The following is a 19,325-nucleotide window of genomic DNA, read 5'->3' on the forward strand; positions in this document are numbered from 1 at the left end:
TTCAAAAATTCACAGCGGACTGGAAAACCATTTCCTGCCCATCCTGATTTAGGAGATGTGGGTTCACTTGGTCAGGTCACTAAGTCTTTGTGTGTCAGTTTCCCATTTGTAAAATGTCCTTCCTTTATCTTACTTATTTAGTTCATAAACTTTCTGGGGCAAAGACCCCCTCTTATGGGATTGTACAGCACCTTGCACAATGAAGCCCCAATTTCAACTTGGACATTTATGCATTACAGAAGTTCACATAAATATTATTAACAGGATAAGCTCCACGGAGTAGTTTGAATCTGATCTGTGTTTTCACCCCTAGTTTTGAAAGCCAAAGAGACATAGGAAAGGGTTTCAAGAAATCATTGTAGACAGAGCGTTGTTTTTAGGCTGTTTTGAATTCATAAACACAAACAGTGTCCTTTGAACTCAGAAGAGCCAGGCCACAGTGACTTTGAGTTAACGTTATTTGAACATGGTTTTAATCTGGTTTGATCTATTTAATGTGATGGCCAGCCTTAAGCTGGAGGAGATCTCAGTCATGCCTGCCAGGTGTGACACAAAGCAGATGGCTTCTTCATAGTCTTGCTGTTCCTGTGGGGAACACATGATGAGAAGCACTTGCATGAACTTTTCTTAGCTCAAGGACAGAGACTAGAACTGGGTAAGGTGTGGGCAAAAGGAAGAAAGAGAGAAAGCGGAAAAGAGACACCAGACCCGGGGGAAAATAAAGGGAAAAAGGAACAAAGAAGGGAAAGAAGGGCAGAGGCAGAAAGGAAAGAGGAATAGCCAACGAAGAAAAGGCCAGGGCAGCTGATTTGACAATTAAAACACAAGGAGAAATATTTTTTCAGTGTGCATCCCTCCCCATAGGGCCTCACTGATATCTCTTCCTATAGGGCCTAGTGGATATGTCCGATGTTGCCTTCCAAATGCTTCTTGTCCTCCACACTATGAATAAACAATAGGCCCACATTGTAAAAGCCCCTTCTCTGCCACACAGTGACCTCATGACAAGGGTCAAAGGTGGCCGTGTGTTTCCTAAGTCTTTAGAAGGAAGGAGAGATGGGCACATGATGGGGATGAAATTAACAAGGAGATGAGGCTAGGCCTCCTGGTATGGCTATGATTAATCCTGGTAGGAGCAGAACATGAAAGTAAGCCCTAGCTGGTGGCGGAGGAAGAAGTAAGTGATTAGTCACTGATTCAGGAGATGGGGGGTTGTCATGATTAAACACAATGCACAAAAGCAATTGTGAAAAATCGCCAGAGACTCAGAGAGTGTATTCACCACAGTCCCTCCTGAACGGTACAACAGGGAAACCCGAATGATGCCAACAGAGACCCAGACACCATTCTGCTCTCTTAATGCCCTGCAATAAATCTACCCTTCTACGATGTGCAAATACTCTATGCAATTTCCTTCCTTCCTTCCATGGCTGAGCCAAACCAAAACTACAAATCTAACACATCTAAACTTTTGGAATCAATCTCTTTTTCTCTCTGTCACACACACAAACACACATCTCAATGCGCATTATGTGAACACCAATACGACGTATAAATCCGTCTGCATTATCTATAGAATATCCACATACCTGTGAAATCATTGCAGGAGTGCTTTGCAGATAGCACGCTGAGATCTTTTCCAAGGGATCAGAGCCTTCTGCACATAGCCCCATTGAAGTCAATGGCAAAACACCCTATTGGCTTCAATGGGACCAGGATATCATCCTGTGTTTCTGCATGAAAAAATGGTTTCTTTAGTCACGGTTTGGAAAAATCTACTTATGCCACATTCAATGCTACTGAGTGTGTGCTCAGGCGTGAAATTGGGAAAAGGTGTTGGAGCAAAAAACACAGAATGAAAGGGACTGAAAATCAGCCTTTCACACTATTACGGCTCAAAACATGGAGCAAAGCATTTTCCATTTGGAATAAACTAAGGAAATGTTATTTTTCTTCCCGACTCCCAGTTTCTCCAGCATGTTTATTTCATTCAGTCCTATCTGTGAGCCTGAGCCAGAGCCCACTGAAGACAATGGGAGCCATTCATTAACTTCAGGCCTACAGGGCTCAGCCTTTCTCTCACTGAAAGCAATGGGCGTTTTGCAAAGGGAACAGAACTCGGCTCATTGCTCTTACTAGAGACATCCTTGGTAAATGGCAGTCTGATTGTGACATGCTCGCTCTGCCAGGGCAGGAAGATGTTTAGTGCAGGAAGGGGTGACTTGGATGTCTAACCTTCAGGTCTGAAGTGCTCAGATTCCATTACATCCTGGCATAGTTGACTCAGCCTGAAAAGCCAAAGTCTCGTCTGCTCCAGATGGTCAGGCCAGTCCCTTGCACTCATGGTAGGACAGTCTCTAGACCACTCCTGGCAGGGATTTGTCTGATCTGCTTTTAAAAATCTCCAATGATGGAGATTCCACAATCTCCCTAGGGATATGTTATGAATATGTTGCATACCAATTCTTCTATGCCTGCTCTGAATGAGTGACATTCATACCTCCCAGGCACCACTTAACCTCCACTGAAGCCCTCAAAACAGGTGAATTTCACCTGATGTTAGCTAGGGCTGTCAATTAATGGCAGTTAACTCACACAATTAACTCAAAAAAATTAATCGTGATTAAAAAAAATTAATCACAATTAATCAGTTTTAATTGCACTATTAAACAATAGAATACCGATTGAAATTTACTAAATATTTTGGATGTTTTTCTACATTTTCATATATATTTTATTCTGTGTTGTAGTTGAAATCAAAGTGTATATTATTTTTTATTATAAATATTTTCACTGTAAAAATGATAAACAAAAGAAATCATATATTTCAATTCACCTCATACAAGTACTGTAGTGCAATCTCTTTGTCATGAAAGTGCAACTTACAAATGTAGATTTTTTTTGTTACGTAACTGCACTCAAAAACAAAACATTGTAAAACTTCAGAGCCTACAAGTCCACTCAGTCCTACTTCTTGTTCAGCCAATCGCTAAGACAAACACATTTGTTTACATTTACAGGAGATAATGCTGCCCTCTTCTTATCTGCAATGTCACTAGAAAGTGAGAACAGGCATTTGCATGGCACTTTTGTAGCTGGCATTGCAAGGTATTTACCTGCCAGATATGCTAAACATTCATATGCCCCTTCATGCTTCAGCCACCATTCCAGAGGACATGCTTCTGTGCTAACGATGCTCATTAAAAAAGTAATGCATTAATTACATTTCTGACTGAACTCCTTGGGAAGAATTGTATGTCCCCTGCTCTGTTTTACCCACATCTTGCTGTATATTCAGGGCTGGCTCCAGCTTGTCTGCTGCCCCAAATGGCAAAAAAAAAAAAAAAAAAAAAGATGATGATGATGAGCGGCGGCACTTTGGTGGCAGCTAAATCGCTCCGCTTCTTCGGCGGTGGGACCGCCCTCTTTTCCTCTTTGGCGGCAATTCGGTGGCAGCTCAAAGAGGAAGAGAGGGAATGAGGGACCCATCGCTGAATTGCCGCCGAAGACCCGGACGTGCCGCCTCTTTGAATTGGCCGCCCCAAGCACCTGCTTCCTACGCTGGTGCCTGGAGCCAGCCCTGTGTATATTTCTTGTTATAGCAATCTCGGATGATAACCCAGCACATTGTTCATTTTAAGAACACTTTCACAGTGGATTTCACAAAACCCAGAGAAGGTACCAATATGAGATTTCTAAAGATAGCTACCGCACTCAACCGAAGGTTTAAGAATCTAACGTGCCTTCCAAAATCTGAGAGGGATAAGGTGTGGCGCTTGCTTTCAGAAGTATTTAAAAGAGCAACATTCCAATGCGGAAACTGCAGAATTTTGACCCACCAAAGAAGAAACTCAATCTTCTGCTGGTGGCATCTGAGTCAGATAATGAAAATGAACATGCCTCGGTCTGCATTGCTTTGGATCATTATCTAACAGAACCCGTCATCGGTATGGATGCATGTCCCCTGGAATGGTGGCTGAAGCATGAAGGGACATATGAATCCTTAGCACGTCTAGCATATAAATATCTTGCAACGCCAGCTACAACAGTGCCATGACAATGCCTGTTCTCACTTTCAGGTGACATTGTAAATAAGAAGTGGGCAGCATTATCTACTGCAAATGTAAACAAACTTGTTGGTCTGAGAGATTAGCTGAACTAGAAGTAGGACTGAGGGGACTTGCAGGCTGTAAAATTTTACATTGTTTTATTTTTGAATGCAGTTTTTTTGTATATAATTCTACATTTGAAGGTTCAACTTTCATGATAAAGCAAATGCACTATAGTATTTGTATTAGGTGAATTGAAAAATATTATTTCTTTTTTTTTTTTTACAGTGCAAATATTGGTAATCAAAACTAAATATAGACTACTGTACACTTTGTAGTCTGTGTTGTAATTAAAATCAATATATTTAAAAATGTAGAAAATATCCAAAAATATTTAAATAAGTGGTATTCTATTAATATTTAACAGTGCGATTAATTGTGATTAATTTTTTTAATTGCTTCACAGCCCTAATGTTACCAAAAATAGCTCTCTGTGGCTGATTGTGAACAGACATTCGATCTGTCCTTTGACTTCCTGGCTGCAGCTCAGCTAGAGAAAAGCAGTGCAGTAGGGCCTGATTCTAGTCCCATTTATGCTGCAGTTTCAATTTGATCTCTCCAGTTTCAGTTTGAGCAGAACTCTCACAATATTTGGAGGGTTTTTTTTCTTTTTCAGAAAGCTGCAGCTCTTGGAGTCCTGTGATTAAGTCAGAATTTCAGCTTTCGTTTAAAAAAAAAAAGTTTCAAGCCCTCATGGTCACATAGGGTGAACCCTAAAGGCTGATAAAGTAGAAGGGAAATAAATAGACCCACACATTTATTATTATTTTTAAATAACATGATTTTTAAATGAATCTCATCATTTTTGAGGGGTGGAGGGGAGGGCTGATTTTGGCGATCTGAGTGCTTGAGGTTGGCAGCACTGCTGGGGTCAAGCAGCAGTAGCTTCCTTAGCGTTAATGAGCCAGATTCTCAGCTGGTGGAAATCAGCCTCAGTTCCAGCGTAGTTGCACTGATTACTCCAGCTATGGAACTGGCCCAGTGGGGTTACATGAGTAAGCGAGAGCAAAAACAGGCCCCGCTGTATCAAAAGTAGGCATGGGCATGCCTGAGCTTCTCCTTCTGACTCTCGCACATCTGCAGCTGACTTTACACAAAGGCTGTGTGATGTCTGAAACATCTCAAATAAGGATTTAATTTAGATTTAATAGGACAGTTCGGTGGGACTTTAATTAAATGGAGTTATTAAAAACACATGCACTGGAGTTTAACTAATATGTTTTTTTTTTTTTTATTAAATCTATAAAAAAATGTTTTCAGACTCAGGAACTCTCTCCAAAAGGTTATTTTTGTTTTCCTGAATTGTAATGTCTCTCCAATGCACCCAGCTCTGAACAAACAAACAGCAAAAACTAAACAGGGACAAACTTTAATCCTACCGGCCTCCACAAGAAACAAAATAAACCTTTCCAACTTTGTTCCTTGCATGGCTCAGAGACAAGGCCAAAATAGTAAACCAGCTTTTACCTAAAGATTGCACATCCTCAGAGAGTCATTGCATGTTCAAAGCCAGAATTCTAACACAACTCCTCTGCCCTTCTCTGCAGAGTTACCATTGGCACCAGTGATCAGAAAAGCCACCAGCTGGTCGTCTTTAGTGCAGCACATTACTGGATCTCCAGGAAAATAGAAGGCGTCCATCTTTTTGTTGTCTTGTGCAATGATATTTTTCTTAACTCTGTTGATCATACAACTGAGAATTTGTCTAGCCAAAGTCCTACAGGATGATCTGGTTAAGTCTGTACAAAACTCCTATGAATTTGGAAGACAACTATGATTTTAACTGGTGACAGATAGCCTAACAGATAAGGCACTACCTAAGCTAAGAATCCTAGGCTGGAATGGACCATTGTGATCATCTAGTCTGACCGCCTGTATAACACAGGCCAAAGAACTTCATTCAGTAATTTCTGCATCAACTTCTCTTTGGTCTATAGCATTGCTTTCAGAAAGATCAGGGGATGGATCACTTGATGGTTACCTGTTCTGTTCATTCCCTCTGAAGCACCTGGCATTGGCTGCTCTCAGAAGACAGGATACTGGGTTAGATGGACCTTTGGTCTGACCCAGTATGGCCGTTCTTATGTTCTTATATAAGACATCCAGTCTTGACTTAGAGATTGCAAGTGGTGGAGAATCCACCTGCCTGCTGGATGGCCTAGGGCAAGTCACTTCCCCTCTATCTACCTCAGTTCCTCCCTCTGAAAATGATCATAATTATACTTATCATCAGGGCCGCCCAGAGGATTCAGGGGACCTGGGGTCTTTGGCAGCAAGGGGCCCCTGCCGCCAAATTGCCACCGAAGACCTGTCACTTCGGCGGCGGGTCCTGGGGTGGAAAGATCCCCTGCCGCAGGTCTTCGGGGCACTTCGGCAACGGGTCTCAGAGCAGAAGGACCCCCCACCGCCGAAGACCTGGAGCGGAAGAAGCTCGGGGGGCCCGGGTCTTGCAAGTGTTTTCCAGGGCCTCCGGAGCGAGTGAAGAACCCCACTCCAGGGCCCCCCAAAAACTCTCGTGGGGGCCCCTGTGGGGCCTGGGGCAAATTGCCCCACTTGCCCCCCCCCCAGGTGGTCCTGCTTATCATCCTCTAACACACTCTGAAATGGATAGGTGAAAATGCCATAGAGTCATGGCTTCTAAGGCCAGAAGGGACCACTGTGATCATCTAATCTGACCGCCTGCACAGCACAGGCCAGAGGACTTCTCTGAATTCATTCCTGTTTGAACTAGAGCTGATTGTTGTTGTTGTTTTAAAAATATGCTTGGCTCAAGGCCAGCCCCGACCAAGAGTTGTTCCTATATAATGCTCATCCAGCGACCTCAATGGAGTGAGTTTGGTGGATCTTAGCACTGCCCCAGTGGACATAGGCTTCCAAACCCACAACAACAACTTCACAACCATTGTTGCTCACTGACCCCCTTGCCAACACACAAGCCGAGGACTAAATGGACAGGTTAATTGAGCTGCCCCCTCCAGCTCAGGGCTAAGGTGTATTGGCAGGTGATGGTGAAGGGGGAATTGATGCTGCCGGTGTTGTCCCCATCCTGTAGATGAACACAAGCCTTCAATCCCAGGCCTATCAACCTGGAACCTCCCAGCAGCCTGAAGTTCACACCCATAAATATAAGGTTTATGTATTGCCTTTTGAAATTCTTTTAGCTCATTAACCGCTGGAGCAGTGACCCCCAAAGGGAAACAGACCCCTGATGCCAAACACTCCCCTTGTGCGAAGCTCCCTACGCCTCTGAAAGGGCATAATTAAACCCACTGATACACATTTTCGTTAAAAGCCCAGCAGTGGGCATGCACATCCCCTAGGCAATGAGTTCATATTGCAGTACTCTGAGTGATGCAGAAGTAAGTGGGAGGGTTTCTTATCATGCAGAAGACATTTTTGCATGGCTAGATGGATAGATAGAATAGATCTCTTTCAATATGCTAGTAATGAGGGCATTTGTTTTTACTTTGCTGAAAAGAAAACCAGCTGCTTGTATTTACTGTCTGGCCTGCAGTGCCCAGTCATGCCCTATTGTGACTGCAGAAAAGGACTCGAGGTCTTTTCAGTCCCTGAGGTTGCAGCGAATTTGACCTGAAGGAGATTTGGGCTGTGGGTATGTGTGAGAGTGCTGGACCATGACCAGCGCTGGGGAGGGCAGTGGGCGAGAACTGCTTTTACTGCTTGCCAGGGGTGACCTGTTCCAAAAAAGGCCAGCCTTGGGGCAGGGAGATTTAACTCTCAGGCTTGGAATTTACAGCTGGCAGCATAACCTGCCTGGCCTGAGCAATGAGACCCTACATGAGGAATCCATCCCCATGCCATTGCCACTTTGTGGTGGCTGTACCTGGCCAAAGGAGCCAATGGGGCCCCTCCCCATTCCCAGGGAATCACCCTGGGCAGGTCAGTGGCGGGGGGAGGCATGGCTGGTATGCTTATCTCCCAGACATTCCCTGGCTGCTGCCAGGCCCATCCTGGCCCTTGGCAGCCCCAGAATACAGCAGACACCACCTGCATTAGCCATATAACTTCCAGATCTGCCAATGACCTTCGTTTTTGATATCCCTCTTCATTCAGTCCACACACCTTCCTTGGTTCCACCAATGCACTAGGCTGGCTAGGATGCACACACCCAAAGGGGTCGTGTTTCAGGCACCGGGCTGCTGAGTGCCACCCAAAGAGTTAGTTCTGGGAAACAAGTGAAAGGCTGAAAATTTAGGCTGCCGCTCGCAGATTAAGGTTCTATTTAACATGAATCAGGGGGCAAAGCCAGGCTTTCATTATTAATGCTTCATAATCCCCATGCACCTTTGCCAAAGCACTTCAAATGTGGCATCAGAAACCCCTTTTAACCTAGTGACATGCCTTTCCAGAGCAGAGACTGCCAGCCTAACTCAACGGTGCCAGATCAGGTTATCGTATGACATGGATAAAGAGGCCCTATCCATTGGTCTTATTCCCCATGTGCTATTCATGTCTTGGGTTTGAATTCAGCTCACCACGTGGGAAAAGGCAACTCGCTTTAACACACCACATAACAGAGGCCTGTATTTATCTGTATAGTGGGTCTGATTTTGACCTCAGTTACACTGGGGTAAGCCGGGGGAATGGGCAGGGGAGCACCTTTTGAAATCAGTGGAATAACCCTGGGGTAAAAACAGTGGGAGATCAAAGTCAGCCCTACTGGCCTCATTGGGGTTATTCAAGGTGGACACCGGTGTGTGTGAGAGGAGAATCAAGCCTAGTGTTTCCTGGCTAGTGTTAGTTGCATTGTGTAGGCTAGCAAATACCCAATTTGTGGGGAAATGAATGTTACAGATGCAGTGGGGAGAACGAAATCCAAAGGAACAGGTCAGTAACTCAGCCAGCTGCATTAGATACCATCACATACTGTCTCCAATGGAACCTCATTCCTTGGTCCAGAAGGGATGGTCTTGAAAAAGTAGTGTGCATGAGGAGGGAGTGAAGGTTGACAGAGAGGATGATGGTGAAGCTCACATCATACTAACCACCGTCTAAAGGTAGAGTGATGCTTCTACTTTGAAGGGTGCTTTTCACACCCATAGACTCCAGGACTTGTGTTGCAATGAGGGCCCTTCTTCTGGGTGAGCTCTAAACCAAAGAAGAATGGCAGCCCATGATCAAGGAATGGGTGACCCCGAACTGGAAAGACAAAACAAATGGAGGCGGCATGCAGGAGGGAACTGTCCATGGTGCTTGCAAACCACTGGGCATAGCCAGTTCATTACCATCTACATTACCAGATCATCATTCTTCATCCACCATGGCAGTGATGAACCTCACTAGCAAGAGAGACCTTTCATGCAAAATACATGTCCAATGTAAAAGTAAAAGACAATACAATGGGTCAAATCTCTCCACAACTTGATGTCTTCTAAGATAAATGTCATCCTATGTTTTTTCTCTTATTGCAACAAGTAAATTATCTGGAAACCAACCAGCTAACACCTGATTCCATCCTCATCTTCTCATCACAGGTGAGATGCCACAGATCACTTGAAGATCCAGCTCAATGAAGACCTGATATTGGAAAGTGCCCTCAACTCTCATTAACCCAGAAGGCACTTAGCACCTTATAGCATCTGGTTGAATGTATTGGGAGCATTCAGGACATGGACCAATCAACCTTTTCCACAGTCCCTATTCCTACTCTTGGCAGTAGTCAAATTTGGTGACAGCTGCATTCTGAGAGCAAATTTGCAGAGGAGGAGAATAGCTCTGGGGAAAAGGGAGGATGGGTGAAGGCAAACTGGAGGATACAGGTTATTATGGCTGATTTCCTTTTGGCCTGGAAGTTTTGCAGGGTTTTTTTTTCACACACATTTCACTGAGTGAGTGAGTGTCTATATATATATGTGGGGGGAGGGAGAGAGAGACACACGCACACACACATTTTTTTACTGTCAGCTTTCATGAATTTCCATAGGACCATGTGCTCCCATTCATGCTTTCCTTTCTCTTAAATATTTATAAAGGTTTCAAGAGTAGAAATAAAAAAGAAAGCCCTTAGACTCAGCGCCAACTGAGAAAAGTATTTCTGTTCCTTGCCAGACAATCTGGCATCAATCAGAAGCACTGGAAAGATGCTCCAGAAGGAATAAGAGGAGATGATAACCTTTTTCTTTTCTGGTCATCGTTCATTGTTATTAATAACTTATCAGCATTGACGGGCCTGATGTCTCCCAGATGCATTTGGATTTGCTTGGCCAAAGATAAATTAGACTCCCTGGTTCTTTTCTGACCTGCATGTGAGTGAAGAAGTGATCACTCTACATGGGATTACATTTTTTTTTTACATGATGAAAATTAGACAGAGATGATTTTGTCTTGTAGAGTTAAAAGCTTTGAAGCACAATTTAAGAAAAATAAGACTGACCATTTGGTAAGAGATGTCTGAAAAAAGCATGTTATTTGCTATGTGTTCACCAACAGCCTGTGTATGTAACAATGCAGTGTAATAATAAAGGCCCTTTGTTCAGTTGTGAATTTCCATGAACTATAAAACAATTGCAAGCTCCATCATTATGAAGATGGGCATGTTTAAATGCCATAGTGGCATAAAAATAATGGTTAGCATTATGTATTTTCAAAGTGCTGTGGAGATGTTCCCTGATTGATTTTTGCAGCCTGCATGGCAGGTCCATAAGGGTTATTAGCTGAGGAAACAGAGGCAGAGGAGTGGGATATTCAACAGTGCTCATTATTGACCTAACCCTGCTCCCATCAAATCCAGTGCTAAAACTCCCATTGACGTCAATGGGAGCAGACTAAGGGTATGTCTACATTTGAGCTGGGAGGTGCGGTTCCCAGCTTGCATAGATGTACCCATCTATGTACCCATCTTTGCTCCAGCTAGCACCTTAAAATAGCAGTGTGTCCACAGCTCAGGCTCAAGACTGACTATGGATCAGGCCCTAAGTGGCTTGCCCATAACCAAACAAAAAATCAGTGGCAGAGCTAGGCTTATACCTTATGTTCCTGATCCCTAGCCCTACGCACAAGCCCCTGGCCTCTGAGATTGGCATGAAACAGGAAGCATGTGTGTGCACAGTCAGATAGCTGTTTTGCCATTTGGAGCTGCTGGTCTGAGATTTCTATGGGACTTTCGGGGGGGAAGCAATGTTGTCTTTATCATTTCCTTCCCGTTGCCAGGTGGATACTCTGCTTTCTGCTGTGACCAATGGCCAAACATAATTCTGGTAACCAGGTCCCTTCTCAAAACTCAAGGGTGTTGGCACCATGCACAGGATATTGCCATTTTCTGAGCTGCGGTTTGAGCTGGATGCTGTGCACTTAACAAAGGTGACTAGGAGGAATGAATCCATAAGGAGCTTCATAAGCAACAACCATTCAGAAGTGGAACAATTATCCTTCATCCTTCTCTAGCGCCTTCCATCCACAAATCTCAAAGCATTTGGCAAATATCAGTGCATCAAACCTTGCAATCTCCCCCACCCTCAGCACTATGCCCATTTTGCAGTTGGATAAAATGAAGCACAGGGTAGGTAAGTGACTTTCCCAAGGACGCACAGTGAGTCAGTATTGGAACCAAGAGTATAAAACCCAGACCTCCCCGTCTTTCATTCCTCTTTTCTCACCACAGAACACCACTGTAGAGCTCTGTGCAGCTTCAGACCTATGGCTATTATCAATATCTACAGGGTATGGAGATGTCATAGCCACAAGCAGGGCCCCAGTGTGCTAAGAGGTGTACAAACATATAGGTAAGTTATGGCCCCTACCCCAAAGAGTTTACAACCTAGATAAACAGAGCCATAAAAGGAGAGTTGTTATCCCATTTACAGATGGGGAACTGACACACAGAGCCATTAAGTGATTAGCCTGTGGGCACACAACTAGTTAGTCGAAAAGCCTGGAATTGAACTTCTGGTGTACTACCCTTAACCGCACACCCAGCCTTTCTGATAAGGCTGCAAAAGCTCCTTAAACCCAGCTGTGTCCATCCTCTGGTGTCTGAACGCAAGCCAGAAGGGCTCAATCACTGGCTAAAAAAGGGCTCCAGGCTCAGGGACCTGCTGGTTTGTATCACGGTAGGAAATAATGGATCACTTTTACGAGCATGAACATTTTAGGCAGAAGATGGCCTAGGTCCGAGTGCTCAGTTTACACAATGGTGATCTGGAGATAGATACGTTAGGGACTGGGGCTCTGAATTCAGAGTACTCCACGCACACAGCTTTGGAAAGCCCTGCACGGAGGTGCAGTAGGTAGAAAGGCTCTTACCCAAAGGGCCAGACGTATACAATAGGAAGACAGAATAGACAGCCTTTCAGCTGCTGCTGCTGCTGCAGATGTCTCTGTACCAAGCACGTCTCCCTTCACCGCAGTGTTGTTTATCCTCCTGTCTAAACAATCTTCCCTCCTTTAGGCTGGACTCTCAGGAGTAAAAGGGGAGAGGGGGGAGCGGATCAGGATTTTGAAAGGGCAGTTTATGGTCAGAAAAGTGACTAATATCACTGGTTGGGAAGTGAGCCTTTTCACCCAGTGAAAAGTTTCCACAAAAACAAATCTTTGTATCTCTTTTTGTTGAACTTCTTCTGGCGCTGAAAAAAAATCTGGGGGGTTGGATTTAAAAAAAAAACAACCACCCAAAATTATTAATGAAATGCAATTGTTTTGTAAAAAATTCCTTTTAGGCTAAAAAGACGTTTTCTGTCCAAGAAAGTTTGGCGCAGAAAAATTGTGACCAACTGAAAGAATGTCACTTTATTCATGTCCCATTTTACAAAGAGATGTGTGATAACAGGGTGGTTACTCTGCAAAGCCTGCCAGCCAATCCCAAAGGAAGGATGATCTACCCAATATGCACCAAAAGCAGAAAATAAAACAGGCCCCTTGCTGCTCTGCCTTCCACTGTGCTGGACATCTGGGGAACGTGCGCTGCAGCCACCTGCGTTCAAACGTAGTGGAAAATTGAGGCCTAAGTCCCACTGAGACTTTTTAAATGTAAGTATCTTCTAGGGTCCAGGAACTGAACTTCCAGCAGCCCACTGCTTCCGGCTAGGAAAGGAAGATGATACTATGGGGAAAAAATGATGGGAGTTTGTGGGTATTGGCAAATTCGCCAATACTTCCAGCAGGAGACCTGTAAGGGTACATCTACACTAGAGTGGTGAGTTGCAGAGCCCAGGTCAACTGACTCATGGAATGGGCTAAAAATAGCAGTGGAGATGTTCCTTTTGGAACTGGGCTCTGAAACCCAGTGAGGAGGGACGGTCTCAGAGACTGGGCTCCAGCCCAAGTGAGAATATCTGATATTTTTAACTCCACTGTGCAAGCCCTGTGAGCTCAAGTCAGTTGCTGTGGGGTGGTTTTTTGCAATCTAGACATACCCAAGTTGCCCACAAAAATTTCCATACATCCTCATTGTCGTACCAGTGCTAGCATCAGGCAACATTGCTTGGGACTCCTGATTGGCCTAACCCTGCAAGCTTGGAAATCTCCTTCCTGACCCCATCCACCTCTTTGCTTCCTTCCACTAAGTCTCTTCTCAAAACTCACTTCCTTCAAGGAGACATATGTGGTGGGATTTTTAAAGTACTCAGCATTGGCCTATCTCTGCTCCCACTGGAATATTGGCCTTGGCTTGATTGGATGTGGAGATAGGCCAGTGTTGAATACTTTGGAAGATCCTGCCCATAACCCATAACCTCTTTCACACATCAAAGCAAACAAATCCCAGAAAATATTGCAGATATAATCCCATGTTCTCCTCAAGGAACCTCAGCTAATATCAACAGGCACAGCTCCATTGAAGTTAATGGACTTTGCTAATTCATTCCAGCTGAGGTTCTGGCCCAGGGCATGGGCAATAGTGGCTCAAGTGACAGTCTCTTTGTTCTATCATTTCTTTCTGTTGTTATCTTTACTTTGGTTGTAAGCTCTCTGAGGCAGGGAGGCCATCTTTATTAGTATTGCAAAGTACCAAGAACATCTCACAGTGCTAGATCAGTAATAAATTATCATTATGGCATCTTAGCATAGGTTCATAGGTTCACAGAGTTTAAGGCCCAGAAGGGACCATTAGAACACCTAGCTGGACCTTTTGCATAACACAAGCCATGACATTTCACCCAGTTACCCCTCTACTGGGCCCAACAACTTGTGTTTGGCTATAGCATCTCTTCCAGAAAGGCGTCCAGTCTTAATCTGAAGACATCAAAAGATGGAGAATCCCCCACTTCCTTTGATAGTCCATTCCAAAAGATAGTTGCCCTGACCATTAAATAAATTGCATGATACTGTGTTGAATTGCACAAGCTTGTGAAATTGCATCTTGTGAAGAAATTCATAGGTCTATGCCTGGGGGATGCTGAGGGGGTTTATTTGTAGAAGTTATGCCTTGCAAAGTGTTCTGCTCTCAGCTACACCAGTGCAAAGACCACAAAAGTCAGTGAGGTCCCACTAGCGTAGAGCTGGGAAAAATATTTGTGATGAAACCCTCTTTTGCTAAAAAATACCGATTCGGGTTGACCAAAATACTTTGTGACTGCGTGGAAAATTCAAGGAACGGTTGTGGTTGAAAATAACAACAAATTCAGAAAAAGCTGAAATGACGTGACGTATTTTGATTCAAAATGACTTTTCATTTCAAATTGTAGTTGAATTTTATTCTTTTTTTAAAATGAAATGAAATGTTTCATTCAACCTGAAATTATTCCCCCCTTCCCTCATTTTTTTGGTTCAGTCAACTTACCAAAAAATCAGTCAGATGCACAACTCTACATCGGTGTGACTGAAAGCAGAATGTGGCTATGTGCTAGCAAGATGGCCTGACCGTGTTCTGAAAAGCCAAGATCCCTGCTAACAGCTCCAGGACTGGAACAGCTGCACAGAACTAGAGTGGTTTTTGGAACGAGGGAGCTTCATCTGAAATATCAAGGTAGTTTCATTGCTCATACCTGCAGCAGAAAGGTCTTATTGTGTGTTGCATGAATTTACTGCTTGTGGAAGGTGGAGGTTTACAGCCCAGCTGGGTCAAAGGCTCTGTTTATCCATAGAACAGTTCAGCCATGGCATAGGCAGTGCAAGCCACCCCTATCAATATGCCTCACCTCTGAGCTGGACCACACCCTCCCAGTAGAAATGGGTGTGACATTCCATTTAAAGAGTTTACCCCACTGTCCCCAGATGGTAACAACTTTCAGTTACTATCATCCTGGGCCAGTTTCTAATGGGAGACAGACCAGAGTCGAAAAGTACAGATCCAAACATCTCCTACGCTCACTCAGAGAATAATAATACCTTGCTCTTACACAGCACTTTTCATCAGCAGTCAATTAATACGTGGCGTAGCATCTAAAGTTCTCAGACGAGTTAAGCAAAGCATCCCCCCCGCCCTTGAAATCCAGTCGCAGATCTCAAATGCTTTTATTTCCCCCTAGCATGCGCCTCTGACACAGTGCCTTGTGTGTTTCACAGCAGCCGCTCTCTCACAATGCTGAAGCCTGCGTTCTAATAAAAGCTGCTGAATTTACAAACCCAATCATGTCTGCTGGCAGGTTTGCTGCGAGGTTCTGGTTTCCTGACTCACAGCTATAAACCGAATAGCTGAAGAGAGTGTGTGGGCGGGTGTTAGGCGGTTTGCACAGTTTCTGTGTTGGGATGCATGAGATGACAGACACCAGCCTCTGGTTGCCTCCCCTAGAATTACTGCTTTAGGTAAATCGGTAGAGTTATATCAGATACTGAACTTCATGCGCATTAGAGCTACATATTGTCTACGTGCTGTACATTCCGGGGATGAAATTCTGTACTGGGCCCCCTCCTTTGTGCCTTCAGGATTCTAAGCTGGAGCCAAAATGCTCACGGCACAAGTTAGGCAACCCAGGAGTGCTACATTCCCAACACGCCCCCTCCTGCCTCCAGCCTCACCACTGAAGAGAGGGCCAAACTATGGCTGCCCTCCAGTGGAAGAATTCTCTTCTAGACAGCCAAGAAGAGGTGTTTATGGCCACAGCAGTGTATAGAGGAGAATACCTCCAAAATCATTGGGATAACATGTGCCATACAATGCTGACCGGGGCTGAGGTTGACTGAAGAACATTTACCCTGTGTGTTGATTTAAAAAAAAAAAAAAAAAAAAAAAAAAAGCAACACTGGGTCAACCTATCTTTTCCCACCTATCTTAGGTACTGAGGTGGGCCCCCTTACAGTGGTATTTGAGCGCCTCACAGCCTTTAATGGATTTATCTTCACAACACCCATGGGAGGCAGGTATGCACGATCATCCTTATTGTACTGATGGTCACCAAAAAGCTAAGCAATGTTGCCTGTGGCCACCCAGGGAATCTGCAGCAAAGCAAAGACTTGAACCCAGCTATTCTAGATGCTATGTTTTGCACCCTAAGCACTGGATCACGATTCCCCAGAGGGAACACCGTTTTCTTTGTAAAATAACCTCTCAAGTCAAATATTTTCCGCTCTATATTTTCGACAGTTTTCTCTTTAGCAATAGGTGAGCCTCAGGAAATTCAGCGTGGAGACTGAATCAATCATTTAGCTGGTCTCAGAACCACTTGCAGCAGTAAAATTTAGCAGGGCAGGTTGTGGTAGGTTCCATTTATTAATTTTACGATAGCACTTCCAAAGCTTAACTGAGATCAGGGCCCCATTATACTAGGCACTGGATATAGTGAAAGACCGTCCCAGACCAAAAGAGTTTACAGTCTAAGTGGACAAGAGAAAGGAAGCGTTATTACTTGCAGAGAGGCAGCTCAGGCCCAGATCCTCAAAGATATTTAGGCACCTAAGCCTCATTGAAACCAATAGGACTTAAGCATCTAAATACCTGGGAGGATTTGGGCCTGAATGCTTAAGTAACTCTCAGGTATACAGGAAATCTGTGCCCGAGCTCATATTTTGACCCACATATCCTGAGACACATGCTAAGGCTTTTGGCATGCAACCATCTTTCCTGCTCAGAGTGAAAGTCAGTATGGAAGTATTTGAAGTATTGAAAGCATTCTGGCATTTCCACTTCCTATCCCCTGACACACAGAGGCTGCCATGGGAATGAAAAATAATGGCTATATATTAACCCAACTTTTTATTTTTAAATCTCATGAAAGATTTGATTCGGGCACTGGAGACGTTCTGCGATTTCCCCCACAGCCCATGTAAATAGCACCTAATGGTAAAGGCTGAAAGTCACCCCAGTCAGCACAAAGCCTCTCCGCCACTAAGTCCCATTTAAGACCACATGATAGTGCTTCAATGGGATGTAAACGATACCCAGGTCTTGTGCTGGCTCTGTGCACAGGGGCGACTGAGCAGAAGCTAATACGAGCGGCTGTGCTTAAAGAGGGTTTGTCAGACCCAGTAGGCATCCTTTGATATACAGTCCCAGAAGATAAAAAACACAGCGTTGAGTATTTCTTTTTAAATGGCCTGCCTATAAATAAAGGAAAATGACACTTCCTGCAGAGATACACACTAGTTCCCTCCACTAACCAGCAGAAGAGGGGCTAATAAAGAAAAAAAGAGAACCTCCCATGACCAATATGTTTCAGGCCCTGCGTAATTCTGTCATGCAATCCCTGCTCAGTCTGATGTCTTAGGATGTATCACAGCCTTGAGAAAACTCCATTAGAACTAAGGGTACACAGCTCAATATTTAGGCACTTGCAGGGTTTAGGCAGGCGTTTTGAATGTCAGAATGCAGCCAGAATTGGGACTTGGGTGCCTAGACACCTACCTCCTTTTGTGCACCCTTGAGGAAAAGCATACCCTGTGCATAACGTGACACCTTTCACTAACAAATAATTCCCATCCGTACAAACATCAGGACAATATTGTCTCTTCTTTAACTGGCCGTTTGAACGAAGAGCCTAGTCAATAGCAGATGAGCTGTGTTTGGTGTGATCTCCATAGATACAATTCAGAACAAGGTTTACAACGAGTGATAGGTTAGTGCCAGGCTACATCAAAGGCTACTGATAGGTGCTGAAGGGGCGGCTTTGCTTTGTATTTTACAAAGAGGATGCAACAGGTGAGTAAATAGTCACCATGCAGAGAAGCACAAGCCTAGATTGGGGAGAGGAAAACTGTAAAGGATCTTTGTTATGTTTGGATCTCCACCTCAGGAGTGGCTGCATTTAAGTGATGATGTGTATAGAGGGACTTTATAAAGTTACCCAAGAATATCACCTACATTTATATGAGCTCAAGACTAGTGTTACGGCGTTGTGAATCAGTGTGGATAACATATCTTTACAGAAACTTTTGCCTCAGACTGAGGAGTTTTGAAATTTAAAAACTGATCTTGTATTAATATTTTATATTCCTTCAGCACCTTCTTACCCAAGGCACTGAAAACACACACACACACACACACACACACACACACACACACACACACACACACACACAGAATTTCTGTTCCACAGGAAATTCTGACTTTTCAAAATTTGTTCCCTTCCTAATTGGAACAACCCTCTTCCCCTGAGCCTCAAAATTGAAATGTTCTGTAAAAAGAAAATTAAAAAAAAATCTTTTCAAGTCAGTCAAAATGAGGGTGACCAGATAGCAATGGTGAAAAATCGGGACACGGAGTGGGGGATAATAGGCACCTATATAAGATAAAGCCCCAAATAATGGGACTGTCCCTATAAAATTGGGGCATCTGGTCACCCTAGTCAAAATGCTCCATTTTGATAGAATCGGAATATTTCATTCTGATCCAGACTATTTAGAAGTTTATGCTGTGTTTTCATTTATAATATAAAACAAAATACATTTGGAATCAAAAGGTCATTTCATATCAAAGAATCAAAATGTTCTGCTCTGATAAGGTCCTTGTTAAACCATTTTGTTTTCTAAATGCAATTTTGCTGAAATCAACCTGCTCCTGCAAAAAGTTTCAATCTGACAAAACAGCATTTTCCAACGGAAAAACATTTAGTCAGACATTTTTCAACCAGCTCTAACAAACAACGGGAGTGTGTGAGACTGAACTGTGAGGGGGAGGAGGGGCTGGCGTAATTTACCTCCCTGCTCCCCCGTACACCAGAGCTGTCTACATTATGGCAGGGATTTCTTCAGCCCCTGGACTAGCCCAGAATCAGGAGGGTGCAAAACAGCTTAAAGCCACCTTCCCCCCCTACCCCAAGCTGTGAGCTCTGCGCCTCTTAGTCGCACTGACTCTCACCCATTATTTTTAAGCCATTCCCATGGTTT

The sequence above is a fragment of the Mauremys reevesii genome, linkage group 12 (assembly GCF_016161935.1).
Source record: "Mauremys reevesii isolate NIE-2019 linkage group 12, ASM1616193v1, whole genome shotgun sequence".
In the NCBI taxonomy this organism is placed as follows: domain Eukaryota; kingdom Metazoa; phylum Chordata; order Testudines; family Geoemydidae; genus Mauremys; species Mauremys reevesii.